This window comes from Bos taurus, chromosome 27 (assembly GCF_002263795.3).
Source record: "Bos taurus isolate L1 Dominette 01449 registration number 42190680 breed Hereford chromosome 27, ARS-UCD2.0, whole genome shotgun sequence".
NCBI classification, from domain to species: Eukaryota; Metazoa; Chordata; class Mammalia; order Artiodactyla; family Bovidae; genus Bos; species Bos taurus.
This window is the reverse complement of record NC_037354.1, coordinates 45,439,716-45,455,112: the sequence shown is the minus strand read 5'-3', so window position 1 is coordinate 45,455,112 and position 15,397 is coordinate 45,439,716. Positions and strand designations below refer to the sequence as shown.

General features: G+C 43.4%; 1 non-coding gene across 1 annotated transcript; it reads left to right on the top strand.

Annotated features, from left to right (window-relative positions):
- The first annotated feature begins 13,685 nt into the window (after positions 1-13,685).
- Positions 13,686-13,795, top strand: LOC112444661 (U6 spliceosomal RNA). Its single transcript, XR_003033030.1, has one exon. It is a non-coding gene; the product is annotated as a U6 spliceosomal RNA (small nuclear RNA).
- Positions 13,796-15,397: the final 1,602 nt, after the last annotated feature.

The window sequence follows — 15,397 nt, the reverse complement described above, 5'->3', positions numbered from 1 at the left end:
TTCCCATTTAGGTTATAGGAGAATGTTGAGCAGAGTTCCCTGTGATACGTAGTAGGTCCCTGTTGCTCATCTATTTGACATATAGTAGTGTGTATCTGTTAACTACAAACTCCTATTTCTCCCTTCCCTTTCCCCCTTAGTAACCCTCAGTTTGTTTTTCTGCGGCTCTGAGTCTATTTCCATTTTGCACTGATGCTTCGTGGTGGCTTCCCTGCACCGTTACAGCAGTAGACGACTGACGCAGGGCAGCAGTTTCCAGACTGACTGAAGATGTGGAGTTCTGATTAATTCTTCATGGAGCTCTTGATGCTTTATGGAAATAAACAAGAAGTCCTTGAGGTGACAAGCTTGCTTAGCCCCAGCACCTCCCTTGAGGCATTCATCTACTGAGTTGATTTGACCCGGGAGCAAAGGTTTCAGCTCTATGCTTGGTAGCAGCAGTATGCAAATGCAGCTATGTCTTTCAGGACCTGACAGATAGGTGTCTAGAAGTTTTCAAGTTAACACTCACGCAGGACATCCTTGTATCAGCATCCTCAAAATTCCAGCAAAGAGCTTACTCACCTTTGAGATTAAAAGTGGCTTAATAATGGCCACTATCTTGCTTGAATTTGCATCACATTTCCCTATAGAATATATTTTGACAATGTAAAGACAGACTTAAATTTTTGTTTTATTTTGTTTCTACCAAGCCGTTTCTGGTATATTGAGCAAATCAGTGTGCTTGCCTTTCCATTGTTTTCTGACTTTATCTTCCTTCTACTTTCCCTAACTAGAAAAAACAATGGAATTTTGTGGAAGCTGCAGAGGTTTTGAATCTGAGGACAGCCTTTTACCTCTGAAGAGAAGGGGAGTCTGATAGAAAGCAAGGGCTACTTCTGATTTATTCAGAGTTTTCCCTCTGGATCATATTGTTTGCCCAGTGACTGGAGTCTCTGCAGCTCTTCAGAGACCACTGTGAGATGACTTGCTTCAGCTGCTCAGCTCTTTTCAAATATTTTCCAAGGACAAACACTGTCCCTCAGCTGCAATGATTATCTTGTCTGGGGATTGTATTCTGATTAATTTAGCTTCCTTACTGCTTCAGTGGATTCCAAATTTGTCATGGTTAAAAAAAAAAAAAAAATCCTCCTGGGCAGTTGCATAAGAGAAGTTCTGCTGAGCAACCTTTAGAACGTGACAGAGAGCTGAGAGGCAAGGGGAAAAATGGAAAGAATGTCAGCTACTTCCGGATGCATGCTCATTATCAGGCATAATTTCAGGAACTTTGCAGAAATGTCGGTGATCACAGCTCTGCCACTGAAGTGCCTCCTCAATCCCGTTCAACACACGAAAGCATCCAGTAAGCGCATGCAGCCAGCAGGGGGCGGGAGCGCCACGGCCATAAACCACGATCTCTACTCCAGTTGCTGGGACCAGTCCACCCCAGCTGTTCTTCAAGTCAGCCGGTTCTGAACTCGCCGCAAGGCTGTCTTTTCCCAAGAATTATGCCTTCATTTTCTCGTCTTCTTACAGTATATGCGGTTGAGTCCGTCTGCCTGGATTAGAATCCTGGCTGCCCCACTTTCTAGCTTTGTCATCTCTGTGCCTCCATCTCTCTCATCTGAGAAATGGGAACAGAATTACTACGAGGAGCTTGTGAGTTAACCTACCGAATGCATTTAGAACAGTGTCTGGCACCTAGTAAGTACTTGATGAATACCAGCTGCTGGAGGTCAGTCCTTTGCCCTTCACCTTCTAAACCCTCAAGTCTGATGCAAAGATAAATTCATCATCTCAAAAACAGAATATCACCTCTGGCACTTCTGCAAAAAATGCTTATGCTAAATCTAATAATGAGAAAGCGTCAGACAAAACCAACTTGAGCGACGTTCTACTAAATAACTAGACTATGCACTTCAAGAATGACAAGGTCAGGAAAGACAGAGAAACCAGGTTAGACTGCAGGAGACTGAGCACCTACCACAACTGAGTGCAGTACATGAGCTGGGAAGTTCTTTTGCTGTAAAGTACACATTGGGACAGTTGGTGAAATCTGAGTAAGATTTGAGGTAAGATAGTATTAGAATAGTGTTAATTTTCTAAGTTTGCTAATTGTAGGCTCTAGAAGAGAGCCTTTGGATTTCAGAAACACACATTCTAGTATTTAAGAGTAAAGGGGACATATTCTCTGCAAGTTACATTTAAATTGTTTAAAAAAATAGAACTGCCTTATGATCCAGCAATCCCACTGCTGGGCATACACACTGAGGAAACCAGAAGGGAAAGAGACACGTGTACCCCAATGTTCATCGCAGCACTGTTTATAATAGCCAGGACATGGAAGCAACCTAGATGCCCATCAGCAGATGAATGGATAAGAAAGCTGTGGTACATATACACAATGGAGTATTACTCAGCCATTGAAAAGAATACATTTGAATCAGTTCTAATGAGATGGATGAAACTGGAACCTATTATACAGAGTGAAGTAAGCCAGAAAGAAAAACACCAATACAGTATACTAACGCATATATATGGAATTTAGAAAGATGGTAACAATAACCCTGTGTACGAAACAGCAAAAGAGACACTGATGTATAGATCAGTCTCATGGACTCTGTGGGAGAGGGAGAGGGTGGGGAGATTTGGGAGAATAGCACTGAAACATGTATAATATCATGTATGAAACGAGTCACCAGTCCAGGTTCGATGCACGGTACTAGATGCTTGGGGCTGGTGCACTGGGACGACCCAGAGGGAGGGTAGGGGAGGGAGGAGGGAGGAGGGTCCAGGATGGGGAACGCGGGTATACCTGTGGCGGATTCATTTCAATATTTGGCAAAACTAATACAATATCGTAAAGTTTAAAAATAAAATAAAATTTAAAAAAATGTGTATCTAATATAAAATATTAATGTGCTAACTTAGAAAAACCCCTCATGACCACTGCTTAGATGACTGTTTATGACTTTCTATACTTTTCAAGGATGAGTGCTCTTTTGAGGACTTACCATTGGTGTTTCTGGATACCATAGAAATAATTTGTACTTTCTGGAGTGTATCCATCCTAATATAACAAAATATAAATTGCTTATTTACTAAAAAATTAAAAATGAGTATCTGTTTATAAACATTTATCATATTTATGAGAGAGCATACTTTGATATAATAACATTTGTTGTTGTTGTTCAGTTAGTTGCTCAGTCGTGTCCAACTCTTTGCAACCCCGTGGACTGCAGCAAGCCAGGCTTCCCTGTCCATCACCAACTCCTGGAGCTTGCTCAAACTCATGTCCATCGAGTCGGTGATGCCATCCCATCATCTCATCCTCTGTTGCCCCCTTCTCCTCCTGCCTTCAATCTTTCCCAGCCTTGGGATCTTTTTCAATGATTCAGTTCTTTGCATCAGGTGGCCAAAGTATTGGACTCTGTCTAGGTATTTTATTCAAGGGAATTCCACTGTATGTGCTCAAGGCTAAATGTTTTGTAGTAAAAGAAATATTTATTTGTTACAACAAAGTCCCTGGATGCAAACCTTGATTTCCTCTGGTGTGCAACTGAACCAACAGCAATCTGATCTGAAATTGGAGGCAGAACTGACTGTAAGAGCATTAAGGAGAAACTCTGTGTATGTGTGTGTATTTCCTACTTGTTTCCTTTTTATGGATATTGTTGGGATTTTGTTAAGGTCTGGTTTGTTTGTATACAACGGGTTCATGTTGGAATGTAGTATCATACAGATGCGCCTCTTCCTTTGCTTGTGATCTCCATGTTAATTTGCTCTCATTAGAGGGTGTGCATTGTGGTCATCAGTTCACACTATTTTTATCTGATGCTAACTTCCAAGCTAGATATTTTGCCATTTGACCAAGATAACAATGCAACAGGAAATCAGTATAGTGTTTATCTTTCCTAGAAGCCATACAGGCCTATCTAGAAAAATTTCAAGTGTGTGCACACGACTCAAGGGAAAGAACTCAGGTACAGATGGTAACAAATTTCTAACTAAGCCAGGTCTCCTACTGAAGTTCTTTATAACCTGGTGGATTAAAGCCACAGCATACATTGAAGCCATAGCATACATAGATCAGAATTGAATCTCTGTGAGGAAGAAAAATTGGGTGAGGAGGATCTGGTCAGTATGAATAGATGAGGAAAAAGTGTAACTCCCTTGACCTCAAAAATAACTCCCTCACACATCCTTCCAAATCAGACACACACGGAATAATAGATTCTCCTGAAAGCTGCCAGGGAGGTTAAGCCTCCTACCACACATACTGAAAAGCGGCCTGTTTTGATCAGGCACTTGACAGCTTCTCCTTTAACACGTGGCTGAGAAGATGGACTGGTTAGTGGTCTTGTTTTGAAAGAAACCGGAGAAGGAGGAGAAAAGGGCAATTACAAAGCAAGGGCTATTTTGGAAAAGGTGCTGACCAGAAGGAATGTGCTGAAGTGAGATGCTTGGGATAGCTGCACACAGGGTCCTGGTTCTTTGAGGCTGAGCGTCAGAGACAGGGAGAGGAGTGGAAGTGGCCATGGTTCTAGAGAGAGAAGGATGAAGTAGCTGAAACTGACACAGTGGTGGCAAGAATCCTTCTTACATCCTGCTGAGCAACACACAAGTCATGGTTGTGCAGTTGTCTTCCTTGAAGAATTAACTGACTTGTTTCCTCCGAAAGAATAAACTGTCTTATGCATCAGTGATTATCTTAGAATAGAGTATCCCCATGAGAGTGTTCAATAAACACTCAGCTACTTAAAGCTATAATGTTCTTGATACCTTTACCATACCTATTGAGGATTGTCCAGGACCTTACCACCTGGAACTTGATTTCTATCAAAGTTTGCAAAGTCCTTGGCCAAAACTAACTTCAACTGAACTTTAAAAATAAAATAGACCCATTCTAGAGCAACCACCCAAGTAATTCTGCTATGTGAACCATCAGGCTAAATGGCTCATTTATCTAAATGGCATTCAATCTCATGTGGGCATTCAAGAGTTTTAAAACAGACCACAGCGATTTCTCCAAACTCTAAAAATCCCAGAAAACAGGGGCAGCAGGCAGAAAGCTTTCATCCTTGTCAGTCTTGACTTCTGTGCATCACTGTGGTTGTGTGTCAATGTCACATTCTTGTTCACTCAGGCAGATGTGTCTGGGCCACTAGCCCATCATTCTAGATACAAAACCAAGAGCTGGAGAGTAGTAAAGGTCAGAGCTCCAAACAAGGAAGAAAGAAGCCAAGAAGTGGGGACGAAGAGGTCAACGATCATAAGGAAACTGATCTTGCCAAGGGCGTTGTGGGAAGGGAGAGAATGGGAGATCATCCCAGGAACTGAGTAGTCAGTCACAGCAGGGCAAACATTTTTGCAGCTTTCCTAGTTATTTGTCGTCTGCTGCCAGATCTTCCCTGAGAAACTCCCAGGATAACTTCTTAGAGGAAATATACTCTTTTTTTTTTTTTTTTTTGGTGGGGGCGAGAACAAAGTTTAAATCAGGTGGATGAATAGATTTATAGGCCAGTCTGATCCATCTCAGCTGCTGCTGCCTGTATTCACATTCCCATCGTCTCAGATATGCAGATGACACCACCCTTATGGCAGAAAGTGAAGAGGAACTCAAAAGCCTCTTGATGAAGGTGAAAGCGGAGAGTGAAAAAGTTGGCTTAAAGCTCAACATTCAGAAAACGAAGATCATGCCATCCAGTCCCATCACTTCATGGGAAATAGACAGGGAAACAGTGGAAACAGTGTCAGACTTTATTTTTCTGGGCTCCAAAATCACTGCAGATGGTGACTGCAGCCATGAAATTAAAAGACTCTTACTCCTTGGAAGGAAAGTTATGACCAACCTAGATAGCATATTCAAAAGCAGAGACATTACTCTGCCAACAAAGGTTCATCTAGTCAAGGCTATGGTTTTTCCTGTGGTCATGTACGGATGTGAGAGTTGGACTGTGAAGAAGGCTGAGAGCTGAAGAATTGATGCTTTTGAACTGTGGTGTTGGAGAAGACTCTTGAGAGTCCCTTGGACTGCAAGGAGATCCAACCAGTCCATTCTGAAGGAGATCAGCCCTGGGATTTCTTTGGAAGGAATGATGCTGAAGCTGAAACTCCAGTACTTTGGCCACCTCATGTGAAGAGTTGACTCATAGGAAAAGACTCTGATGCTGGGAGGGATTGGGGGCAAGAGGAGAAGGGGACGACAGAGGATGAGATGGCTGGATGGCATCACTGACCCGATGGACATGGGTCTGAGTGAACTCCGGGAGTCGGTGATGGACAGGGAGGCCTGGCATGCTGCGATTCATGGGGTCGCAAAGAGTCGGACACGACTGAGCGACTGATCTGATCTGATCTGATCTGTGACTACTGTGGTGTTGGAGAAGATTCTTGAGAGTCCCTTGGACTGAAAAGAGATCCAACCAGTCCATCCTAAAAGAAATCAGTCCTGAATATCCATTGGAAAGACTGATGCTGAAGCTGAAACTCTGATACTTCGGCCACCTAATGCAAAGAACTGCCTCCTTGGAAAAGACCCTGATGCTGGGAAAGATTGAAGGCAGGAGGAGAAGGGGATGACAGAGTATGAGATGGTTGGATGTCATCACTGACTGGATGGACATGAGTCTGAATAGACTCTGGGAGTTGGCGATGGACAGGGAGTCCTGGTGTGCTGCAGTCCATGGGCTTGCAAAGAATCGGACACGACTGAGCAATAGAACTGAACTGTTACTATTGATATTTCTTGCATTGCTCTGCCTCTCCTGCCTCACCCCAAGCCTTCAAAGTCAGTCCTTACTCTGTTACAGGAAAACATTTTCCAAACTCAAGTATTACTAGACAGCCCTGCTTCACAGCTTTCTGTGACTTTCCAATTTCTGCGGAATAAACCTCAAAGTTTGTAGCGGAAACAACCTTCATATTCTATTCCTCCAACCTTCTCTTTCGTGACTTCCTTTTATTAATTCTAGCTTCGCACAGTTTTTACAATTTCTATCTACAGTCTTTATATTGTTTGACCTATCTGGCCTCTGCCAGCAAGCGCTCATCGTGTGTCTACACGGCTTCCAAGGCTTGCAAGCCTCTCCCATTAAGCCCGCTGGCTTCTCTGCGCGAATGGAAAATGCAGTTCCCTTCAGCACTCAAGCCCCAGGAGCTCAGCCTCCTCAGAACCAACCAGGTAGGCTTGTCCAGCAGGCCTAGCCACGTGGGACCAGCAGATCCTGCTTCTCCCGACGGCACGGCAGCTGCTGACGCTGCCAGCGCTCACCCCCTTAATGCGGCTCTGGCCCACGTGACGCGACCGTGATCCGAGACCACGCCAACCGGAGGAACACGCGTGCTCACGGCAGCAGTTACAATCCCGTCATGCAGTGGCCTGCGGTAGTGGCTGGTCAGGGGGCCGTCCAGCGCTCACCCCTTAGATGTGGGTCTGGTCCGCGTGACGCGGAGCATCCTGCGGCACCAGCTCCTCCGGAAGAATAAACCGCGCCTGTCCTCGCGGGAGGCAACTCCACCTGTGAGGTGCCCTCCTCTCAGGCCGTCGGCTCCCCGCAGCGGTCCGAGCGCGTGGAGAACACACCTCCGCGCGGCGCCCTGGTGCACACCGCCCCTCCTGCCGCTTGTCCGTCAGGGGCGAGGCGGCTGCCAGCACCACTGGGTAGCGGCAGCAGCAGACGACCGTGGCCCCACGGTCAGCGTCGTCCTCATCAGCAGCGACATGCACGAGGAGGAGGCGCACTTCACGCGCCCCATGTGAGGCCGCGCCACCTTGCTTCAGGCGCCCGGAGGAGCCGAGGCGGGGGCGCGTGCGTTTCTGGCCCAGAGACCGTCGTCAGTGCGCCTGCACCCCTTCTCGTCGTCCAAAGTGGTGATCCCTCTCTCTCCTGGCCCCTGAATTCTGGCCTTGCCATGCCCTGGAGCCCTAAAGTGATTTCAACAGAATGTCAAGCAGATTTGGGTTTCTTTGGTGGCTCAGTCGGTAAAGAATCCTCCTACAATGCAGGCAGGAGACGCGGGTTCGATCCCTGGATCAGAAAGATCCCCTAGAGAAGGGATAGGCTAATCCACTCCAGTATTCTCCCCTGGAGAATTCCATGGACAGAGGAGCCTGGCGGGCTGCAGTTCATGGGGTCACAAAGAGTCAGACACCTGAGTGAGTAACACTTCATTTGACAAGCTGCTGCTCCACTGTGTAGAGGCAAAATCAAGTGTCTCCTCATCTTTGGAGGCCCCCTCCTCATTGCCCCACCTCCAAACTCCAAAAGATCAAATTGAGTGTATTCTTGGATGTTGCCAGTTTTTCGGGTGTACACATTTATGTAGTATACACCTACTGTAGGTGTGTATACTTATCTCCCGTACTGGATTTTGACCTTCTTCGAGGTTGATACCTAATGTATTTATTTTTATAGATCTAGGATATGGCACATAATAAGTGCTTAACAGTTGTCTACTGGATGAATGAAGTTCTCATGCTTAAACTCCAGTATTTAATCAGTTACTCAATAAGTAAAACTGAAGACAGTTTATCAGGAGTCAGCTCAGTACTAGGCTAGGTCACCTGTCAGGGTGGAAAGTGAGACAGGCACTGGTTGGAGAGAAGGTTTTGGGCTAGTGCAGGTGTCAGTTCATCTTGTAGGGAAGGTAAATGTAGACATACAGTAGCTGGTGGGAGGGTAGTTATTACTGGACAGGGGAGATAAACAGGATATTTTGGGAAAACATTGTTAGGTTAAGTGATATGAACGGAAAATGTATCAGATGTGTACCTATTTGGGGATAGGAATGAAATGTACTGAAATAGCCAGAATTGGATGAACATGAATTGGTCAGTGAGAGAATTCATGTTGTGGTAGGTAGGGGACTGTTATAGGTATGGTGATGGCAGGGGGTCTATGGCTCTGAGAGGCTGTCAGCTGTATCAAGAAGGAGAGGGAGGCAAAGGTGGCGTCTGGGGGCATTTTGTGCAGAGAACAAAGGCTGAGATCATATTTTTCACTGTGTCAGGACTCTCCTCCCTCAATCTGAGGAACCTTCCCACTCCACACAGCAAAGTCTCAGTGATGATGAGCAATAAAGATTCATGAATTTTCTATTTATTGGTGCTGTAGCAGCTGCTACAGTCAGAGGCTCACAGCTTGGTATCTCAGCTGTATACAACTTTCTGACCCAGCGTGTGGCTCTTATGAAGAATATTTCATAATGAAAATTTCTAAATAAACAAAAATAGGGGGATTGTACCCTTGTCCCTATGACCTACTTTCAACAAAATCAATGGTTTGGGTCCTTTTTGATAGATATATTTTAGAGCAAATTCTAGACTCATAGCGCCTCACACATCTGTATATAGGGACATCAGCATGTATCTCTATCTGATAAGGATATTAAAAATAATATAACCACCAAGCCATTATCACATCCAGGGTTGCTTTAATATGCTTAAGGGGCTGGCTCCCTCCCTTCCACCTCATCTCACTCCTCTATCAGGGGGTACATACTATTATTCCCAGGTGTGCCTGAAGCTGTTGTCATTCTGGGAGAAGGACCAGCCATTTTACCCGCTTTCCTTGTGCCAGCAGAGTCTTCTATTTGCAGAACACCATCTACAAAGAATGAAATTTCCTGTCCCGTGCCTTTGTTCAGCTCACACCTGATATTTTAAAGAGACGAGAGATGTGTCCAGTCTGAAATGCATGTAGCATTATTTCTTTTTTTTTAATCTTAAATCATATTTTATTTTTAAATATAAATTTATTTATTTTAATTGGAGGCTAATTACTTTACAATATTGTATTGGTTTTGCCATACATCAACATGAATCTGCCATTATTTCAAGTGTCACCCCTCCCTATTATGTCAAAAGGATTCACTTTTAAAAATCCTAGCTTGAGAGTTCATACGAGCAAAGCAGGTATGTCAAGTGTTTATAGATGCACATGGAGTTGCCTGTTATGCTTTTCAGTTTGGTGGGGAAATAAACTCATTCATGTATACACATTATGTATATAAAATAGATAACTAGTAAGGATCTACTGTATAGCACTGGGAACTCTACTCAGTACTCTGTAAAGACCTATATTGGAAAAAAAATCTAAAAAAGTGGGTATATGTATATATGTAACTGATTCACTTTGATGTACACCTGAAATTAACATTATAAATAAGCTATACTCCAATAAAAATTAAAAAAAAATACTTTGTTGCTGAGAAATAATAACTATCCTCTGAAAAAAAAAGAAGCTCCTTCACCTAGTGACTTTCCAAGGTAGTTTGAGATGGCAGCATTCATGGCAACCATCTACCTAGTTTCTGTCTTTGTCCTTCTTTGCTGCCAGAGAAGGTCAAAGCCACGTGTATGGAGTAGAATTCATCAACAGAGTGGATACAAGAAACTGTGGCCTTCAAGTATTTATGATCTACTTGGGAAGGTAAATTATTCATATATGTAAAGATCTAACTATGCAACTCAGCAGTGGCCACAGGACTAGAAAAGTTCAGTTTTCATTCCAATCCCAAAGAAAGGCAATGCCAAAGAATGCTCAAACTACTGCACAATTGCACTCATCTCACACACAAGTAAAGTAATGCTCAAAATTCTCCAAGCCAGGCTTCAATCAGTACATGAACTGTGAACTTCCTGATGTTCAAGCTGGTTTTAGAAAAGGCAGAGGAACCAGAGATCAAATGGCCAATACCCATTGGATCATCGAAAAAGCAAGAGAGTGCCAGAAAAATATCTATTTCTGCTTTATTGACTATGCCAAAGCCTTTTACTGTGTGGATCACAATAAACTGTGGAAAATTCTTCAAGAGATGGGAATACCAGACCACCTGACCTGCCTCTTGAGAAATCTGCATGCAGCTCAGGAAGCAACAGTTAGAACTGGACATGGAACAACAGACTGGTTCCAAATAGGAAAAGGAGTACGTCAAGGCTGTATATTGTCACCCTGCTTATTTAACTTATATGCAGGGTACATCATGAGAAACACTGGGCTGGATGAAACACAAGCTGGAATCAAGATTGCCGGGAGAAATATCAGTAACCTCAGATATGTGGATGACACCACCCTTATGGCAGAAAGTGAAGAAGCACTAAAGAGCCTCTTGATGAAAGTGAAAGAGGAGAGTGAAAAAGTTGGCTTAAAGCTCAACATTCAGAAAAGAAAGATCATGGCAAATAGATGTGGAAACAGTGTCAGACTTTATTTGTGGGGGCTCCAAAATCACTGCAGATGGTAACTGCAGCCATGAAATTAAAAGACCCTTGCTCCTTGGAAGGAAAGGTATGACTAACCTAGTCAGCATATTAAAAAGCAGAGATGTTACTTTGCCAACAAAGATCTGTCTAGTTAAGGCCATAGTTTTTCCAGTAGTCATGTATGAATGTGAGAGTTGGACTATAAAGAAAGCTGAGCACTGAAGAATTGATGCTTTTGAACTGTGGTGTTGAAGAAGACTCTTGAGAGTCCTTTGGACAGCAAGGAGATCCAACCAGTCCATCCTAAAGGAGATCAGGTCTGAATGTTCATTGGAAGACTGATGTTGAAGCTGAAGTTCCAATACTTTGGCCACCTGATGCAAAGAGCTGACTCATTTGGAAAGACCTTGATGCTGGGAAAGATTGAAGACAGAAGGAGAATGGGATGACAGAGGATGAGATGGTTGGATGGCATCACTGACTCAATGGACATGAGTTTGGGTAAACTCCAGGAGTTTGTGATGGACAGGGAGCCCTGGTGTGCTGCAGTCCATGGGGTCACAAAGAGTCAGACACAACTGAGTGACTGAAGTGTACTGAACTGAAGTATCCATAAGGCATTGATTGGAGTTAAGGGTCCAAAGTTAGAGGTGTTCATGCTGTAGGCATTAAGAAGAGTGAGGGGCTCTTCTAACTGGAAAATTTCCTAGGTTTTTGAAGGGGTGACATTTCACATGGATGTTGACTGTTGGTCACAATGATGGTTTGAGAGAAAGGAGGGGTGTTTGGGAGTGTAGTGGTGGTGGGAGGAGAACAGGACGAGTGAATGGTCAGCAGGTGAAAGAAGAGGCCAGGCACTGGGATGTGTGTGTGACCTAATGTTTCAGTCTTTTATGATGACCTACATGTCACTACCTTCCTGCCTGATGTAAGGTCAAGTGGGCTGGACAGTTTCACATGGTGACAAGGCCTCATCTCAAGTGTCTACTAGGAGGTCTCTCTGCATTTTTTTTTTCCTTCTTTGATGCCCAGAAAGGCTATTCAGCACAGAAAAGATGGCCCACAAATGTTGGAGGGTAAATATCTGTGGAAACAGCCCACAGCCAAGGGAATATGAGGATCAGTATGAATGTTCCAGAATTGTCACAGGGACAATTCTGAGATGCATTCTATGTGGCTTCGCAGGCAGCCTCCAGTGGGACTGAACCACAGTGATCCATGGTGGTGACCAGCTCAACCATGCCTCTCTGCATTGGTGTTCCCTCCTTCCACCACTCGCTTCTTCTCCCTGAGAATGGTCTCCACAACAAACTCATTGAACCCAAAATCTTGTTGAAGACTCTGCTTTTGGAGAACTCCAAAATCGTACCACCAGACTTGCAGAAATGAGGCAGTGCTCCAGAGACACATCCAAAAGGGAGGAAGCCTTGTTATGTTTTCTTCCTAGTTCGAGAGGGTCATCCCTCCTTTTCTATTTGCTTTTTGCTTGCTTTCTCCTCACTGTTATTTCAGAAAAGTGGAACTGTAAATCATAGGTTTAGATTACAATTACATGGAACTAGGCATGGCCTGTAGTCTGTAGTCCTCAAGGAGCTAAGTTTGAGGATTCTATCCCAGTGTCTCTCCTCCTTTCAGTAAATGACAATCCATTCTTCCTGACTACAGGTGTTCTGGGCATCTCAGACTTTCCTTTTTTTTCCCCCACACCTGTCCATCAGAACATCTGTCAGCTCCACCTTCTCAATACATCCAGAAGCTGGCCATCCTCAGCACCTTCACTATTACTGTTCTGGGTTAATCCTGGGCTCTTCACTCGGGTTGTTCCAAGACCATCTTACTCTCATGATTCTTCCCTTAGTTCTCTGTGATCTCTCTGCAGCAAAACAGCCAGTGATTCTATTAAAATATAGGTGAGATTATGTCTTTCCAGCCTCAGCAACCTTTCGCGGTTTTCCATCCTACTTTGAATGAAAGCCATCATTGTTACAGTGACAGAGTAAAGCCAGGTTTTCCATGATCTTTCTATCTTTTTCCATTTGTAACCCTTTTTCTTACTACTCACCCCCTTGCTTATTTGACTCTGCCTACTAGCCTCATTGCTGCCCCTTGGACAGGCCAGCATGAGCTCTCATGGAGAGCTTTGCCCCTGGTAACCCACATGGCACACTCCCCACCTCCTCAGCTGTCTGTTCACCTATTATTTTCTCATCAGTCCTTCCCTGGCTAAAATTGCATCTGACACTTCCTTTCCCCTTCCCCTCCTTTGTTGTTCCTTTTTGAACTTCTCACCATCTACTAAGCATTTATTTTATTCATTTAAGACTTTCTAAACTTATTTCCATTATAGGAGGCAAGCCTCATGAAGGAAAATGTTTTTTTTACTTGGGTTATGGGGTGAGGGTCTCCTTTGTTCATTGTTTTCTTTCCAGCCTTAAGCAGTACACACACACCCACACACACACACACACTGATGGATAGTGGATGAACAATGAATTTGCTGGTGCTCACTCACTTTGCAGCACATACACTAACACTTGAATGATACAGAGAAGATTAGAACGGCCCTTACACTAGGATGACATGCAAATTCATGAAATGTCCCATATTTTTATAGCTGATTCACACTGTTGAAAAGCAGAAACTAACACAACACTGTAAAGCAATTATATTCTAATTAAAAAATAGAAAAAATAAATTCACTGGCTATCTGATAAACACGTAGATAGTTAATAAATGTTTCCCCAAGTATTTAGTAAATGCCAAAAATATGTGTGTAAATATGGATGTCTAACATAAACAAAAATGAAAAAAAGAGGTATATGACTTGATTTAACTTCTCTGAGGCTTTTTTTTTTTAGCTGAAGATAGGGATCCTATTTTCCTATACCTAATTCATGGGAGTAAATCAGATAATGTAATTTAAAATCTTAAGAGAGAAAAGAATCTAAGTGGATGGTAGGAATGACTGTTTATCAGAACTTGTGTCTTGGTTTTTAGTTCAAGGTCTCGAGATTTATATCTTAAGCCACAAGAGAACTTTTTTTAGAGGTTTTTAAAGTGATGTTTAAGATAATGAGATTCACTTCTTTTGCAATTCCTTTTTTCTGCAGAAAGCAGGTGAGAATGAATCCCTTGGCACCTCTGACTTATTGAAAGTGTGTTGTGGAGTTTCTCAACTAGACCACAAGGACCATCAGAGCAGATAGCAAGTTATCTTTGCAACATTCCCAGTGACAGCACCTGGTGGAGAGTACACTCTCAGTGAGTCTGTGCTGAGTGAACAGAGAGGTAATGTCAAGTTCTCCCTTCATTTAAGATGTCCCATTCTCGGAGATGCAAGCTAACTAATGTAGGATGGGTAAACAACAAGGTCCTACTGTGTAGCACAGGGAACTATATCAGTATCCTCTGATAAGCCACAATGAAGACATGAAAAAGAACACACACACACACACACACACGTATATATAAAACTGAATCACTTTGCTGTACACTAGAAATGTAACATTGTAAATCAAGTGTACATAGATCAAAACAATTAATAAGATGTCCCGCTAGTGGGACTGAGACCTAGCAAGGCCTATGATCCTCTTCTTTTGCCCCAACAAGAGGCCACAGGTGCTGACTTCATCTCATCCTCTTGACCTGCCTCCTCCCGGTCTTTGGTTTGGGCTGGTTTCTCCTTAGCATTTCCACTGAGCTGCTCCCATTCATCCTCAGCACCAGGCTGACTCAGCATCTGTTATGTTCTTACTTGAAAAGAGCGCTGGGAGAGAAAGGCAGGAACTGTTCTGTTTCCACTGTGTCACAGGATTACCTTTAGGGAGAGATCGTGTGGGTACCAGGAGGCAGAGTGAGCTGAACAGAGGAATTTGGGTTGTTTGTGGAAGAGCTGCAGTGGCTATTGCAAGGGGAGGGATGCTGATATGGCACAGTGTTCTCCCATTTTAAGATCAGGGGCATCATCTACCATAATATCAAAAAATGAGGTGCTCTTCCCATGGGAACCTTTTTGCTTTTCAGAGAAAAATTGTTCCATTTGTGGGTAGCATGGATGGTAGAAATGAAGAATTAGTCCAATTCTTAGTTCCATCTCTTAATTCATATTTCTATTAGTTTATCTCTTTGTTTCAGTGATTGCATCTAGCTTAGTTTCTTTTGTTTTCCTGTCCTAGGATTGGAGCCTTTGTTAGTAAAATTAGCACAAAGTTA